Raw genomic sequence first — 4,619 nt, forward strand, 5'->3', positions numbered from 1 at the left:
TCTCTAAATATATGAAACAATTATTTGAGCACCAACATGATCCCACAAGTTAAACATTGTACATTGTCAAACTTGATTTTATGTGTGCAATATTATTGTAACATTGTGTAAAATTACTTCCAGGCTATGTGTGCATTTGAAATTGATGGAAATTCCCTATTGATACTTATGCCTCACCCCCAAGACACTCTATTGTGTGTATGCAAATTCTCCAATGCTTCAACAAAAAAAAATCCCATTTTTTTTTCCTGAATTTCCTCATTGTCTCTTCTAATGTATCCCTAATTGCCTATTGTTACACTAATAGACTAATCTATGTCTCAACCACCACGAGAGAAACTTCTTTTGGAAGTAGATGGCAATTAACATAGAAGACCCACAACTGGTTAAGGTACAGAGAATAGGAGACTGTGCAATGATCAGCCCTGAATGAGACAACTATATCATATCCGTACTCCCAAGGATCAGGAGTCACTGCAGAAAAGGGGAGTGGAAAGATTGTTAGAGCAAGAGGTGGTGGGTGACTCCATGGAAATTGTTTTATAAAAACAGTAGGGCAGGTGCACGTATGAACTCAGAGCAGTTGTGACAGCATACCCCAGCCTGTTCAAGCTAAGCTTGGTCAGGCAAAAATCCTAACATAGAGAAGGAAAGTGAGCATGGTATCCCACCTCTAGCTGAGGAGCTACTGGAAACTGATGGGAGAGAGAGAGAGAGAGAGAGAGAGAGAGAGAGAGAGAGAGAGAGAGAGAAAGAGAGAGAGAGAATCAATTTTCCATAAGAGCTTTCCTTAAGGGTGTGATTCCTGGTAGGTCGACCATACTTCAGTGGATGGCCACAGACTCAAAAGTGTAAAGCAGCACAAATTGAACTTGATTTTTCTTTTTTTTTTCGGTCTTTTTGAGAAGGGCCTCCCTGTAGCCCCAGTTGTCCTGGAACTGGCTATGTAGACCAGCTGGCCTTGAAGTCACAGAGATCCGCCTGCCTCTCCCTTCCGAGTGCTGGGATTAAAGGTGTGCGCCACCACGCCCGGCGATGTTTTCTTTTTAAAGAGGACACAAAATTGAGGGAGTTTAGAGAAATAGGGGTGGATTGGGAGGAGATGGGAGATTAGGGGTGAATATTATTAAAACATATTGCATGAAATTCTTGAAGAATTAAAAATAAGATTAAAATTCGTACTATAACTGAAAAAAAGTAAAGCCTTCTTAGAGCTCAAAAAATTGAAACTTGAAACACTTCTGTTCCCTAATATTTTGGCTAAGGGATGCCAAATCTGTGCATGTCAAGGAGTAGGCTGGCAGTAAAGGTTTTGTGTAGGGCTACCAGAGGTGGTAAGTACCCATCACCAATGCAGCTAAACAGTTCTTCTCTATTCTAGAACCTGTGTTGGTGGAGCAGATACTATCTTACTGACTTCATCTTCACACTACCTGAAAAGGAAAGTATTTTATCCCAGTCATAATGTGTATAAAACAGAACTTGGGAGGTGATGACATGGCTCAGGAGGTAAAGATACTTGGTGCTAAGCCTGAATGTTTGAATCACTGTTAGAACATAATCCCAATGGTAGAAGGAAATAATTCATTCCTGCAAATTGTGCTCTGACCTCCACACACATGCCATGGCACACACATGTGCATGTACACATATACTCACATACACACAAGTAAATATAAAAAAGAAGCTGGAAAAGGCGATTACACAGAGGTAGAATAATGATGATTTGGATGTACGTGTCCTTGTTGCTCTGGGCTATGGGTTATTTCAATTGCAACTCAGTTATTCCACGTTCTTTCTTACCTCTGATAAATATAAATTTAAATGTAGTGAAAATGAATCTTAGAAATAAATTCATGAAACCAAAATCAAGCAGCTGGGAATAATCAGACCCAGCAGGACCTTCCTCCAGATGATTCTACCTCAAGAATGCATCTCATGAGCATCTATTTTATTCATTTGGTGTCTAGGTCCTATTTGTCTCTCACAGAGAGTAGGATTATTGCCCCTTTCAGAGTCTCTCCTATTGATGGGGATAATTGATCTAACTGGAACTAATGAACTTGAAAGTTGACCTCAGTGTAACTTTGTTTTTTGTGGTAGATGAATAATTACTAACAAATGTATTTGATAAGAACCTATGTACTCCTAAAAATAAGCCTAATAATAAGTGTTCTTGTTGATATATATATAGGGGTAATAGGATTTTGGAAGCTTCTATTTGTACTGAAATCATAGAGGCCATCAGTCTGTGATTGTAAGAAAACACCTGCTGCAATTTGTCTTATTTGATTGTACTAACATCAGCAATATCATGTTACTAGGAAATGTCACAACTCTTGCCCACACTTGTCCCAAATATCTGCTTTTTGTAAAAACCCCATAATAACTTAAGGGACATGTATATTTCTGTGCTGAAAGTCTCAAATCCACTCATATGATTACTGACAAAGGATGACATGAAAAATCCTATAAAAACCTCTATGTATTTCTGGTCTGTGCTTCAGTTTCTCTGGAACAAGTTAGTCCAGGCCGGGGCCCCTGGGGAATAAAAAGTAACTTCCTCCACTTCCTGAGGATGGTTTGAGTTTTTTCGGTTGGCCAGATCAGTCTGTGGTTAATTTACATAACATTATCTTCGACTGATGTGATGGGAAACCATTTTTTTGGTATCAATGACTGTTAATCATATATGGATTATGTAATTATATTTCAGGAAACCCTAGCTGGCTCCTGATGGCAGCAAATATGAAGTATAAGCCCGTTAACTTTCCAAGTCCCCTGATTTCACCTGATATTTTCTCTCTCTACATCCACCTTGTAATTCTCCCCATATTATTCATACATCAGGCATAGCCTCTTCTAAGAACTGAAGATTAGTCTCCTCTTTGTGCCTCGATGGTGATAGTTCTGTCTGGAATGATCTCCCACTAGTCTTCTAAGGGTTGAATTCATCTTGTTACTGAGGCCACAGATATTTCCTGATTGCTATGGGATTATAGGCTGAATTCCCAAGTAAGCATTAATTACCATTTTATTTAAGCTTTACATATATCTTTTTATAATAGATTATTCATCCATTCACTTGTCCATTTATCCATTCAGTTACCCATTCATACAATTATCTATCCATCCTCTTATCTATCCAATTCAATTATCCATCCCTCCATCATCCATCCATAATCTGTCATCTGTCCACCCATCATCTATGTATCCATCCATTCATCATCCATCCATCATCCATCCATTCATCTGTCTATCCATTCATCATCCATCCATCATCCATCCATCACCCATCCATTCATCTGTCTATCCATCTGTCATCCATCATCCATCTATCCATCACCCATCCATCCATTCATCATCCATTCATTCATCCATCTATCATCCATCCATCCATCAATCCATCCATCCACCCATTATGCATTCACTCCTGCCTTTCCATTTAGCAATACTGCCACATCAGTTTCTCAGGAGTAGAGTCTACTTGTTTTTGGTCAGTAGAAGAAACTACTTCTGAATGTCAATGTTCTAATCCCTATACTTTGTGCCTGAGTTATATTAAATTAGAATTTAAAGTTGCAAACAGAATTAAGCCTGACCTTAAAATGGGGAAGATTATTATGGATTGTTTGGATAAGTCCAGTATAATCAACATGTCCTTCAAAGAGAAAGATGGAAGCAGAGGATTAATCATAGGAAGAGATGCAAGATGCATATCTGACTTCCAATCTACAGAACTGTAGGATAATCTTTGAAACTGCTTGCTTTAACCCACTGAGCCTGTGGGAGTTTGTTATAGCAGCATTTGAAAACATTACACACATGACACATGGAACAGAAATGGAAGGAGGAGACTGACTGTATGTGCTCTATGTGTGGATGAATTATGTTCTTTCTTATTTCAACAATCTTACCTCATGAGCAAACCAGCACTGCGGCCTAGCACACAAGCACTCATTCCCTGTCAAGCAGCATTTCTATACAAACTTCCCTTCCACTTGCTCCCTTCCTATTTAAGAGCCCACAATCTCCTTTCTAGTAGGAACAGAGCTGGAATGAGCACTACATTATTACTGGGAAATGGGTTACATTTGTGCCCTTGTTCATTTGAAGCAGGTCTCAGATGCAGAAGTTAGAGATTAATAGTCCACACTGACTATTTATTATCCATGCTTTCCCAAAACTTCTGCTGTTGTAGGGTTTGAGAATCAGAGAGGGAAAATGACATAGATCTATGCTGCCACTGGGCCAACACATGACCCCAACACTTGCTGTACCCTAGATTTCCATGGTAGAGAAGAGGGATCCTTTACTTAACCAGTATTGGAGTCTGGTTCTGTGCATGAAGAGCAATTGCTTGTAGAGTTTACTAGAGAAGAGGGTGGGGGAAGGAAAGGGAGAGGTAGGCAATGAGGCTGTTAGTCTTTTCTTTATGGAAGCTCCTTCAAGGTTGGTCAGTGACAAACACTCAACCTTAGTGCTAAGTCTTAAGAGTTCTAGGATGTCCTCACATAGTTTGTTTAGAAGAGCTGACTCTTTCCTGGGTCGTCTGGGGTGAAGAGCTGATTCAAGTTCTGTGAGGAGATTTCTGTGTGTGACAGGTCAGGAGGGCTGGC

The 4,619-nt window shown here is 39.6% G+C and overlaps 1 protein-coding gene across 1 annotated transcript in view; it reads right to left on the reverse strand.

Moving 5' to 3' along the window:
- The window catches only part of LOC103744699 (killer cell immunoglobulin-like receptor 2DS4), an 18,147-nt gene that overhangs the window by 2,565 nt on the left and 10,963 nt on the right, over positions 1–4,619 (reverse strand). The gene's annotated exons all lie outside the window — the stretch shown is intronic.

This window comes from Nannospalax galili, unplaced genomic scaffold, assembly GCF_000622305.1.
Source record: "Nannospalax galili isolate Female #2095 unplaced genomic scaffold, S.galili_v1.0 scaffold1123, whole genome shotgun sequence".
Taxonomy (NCBI): domain Eukaryota; kingdom Metazoa; phylum Chordata; class Mammalia; order Rodentia; family Spalacidae; genus Nannospalax; species Nannospalax galili.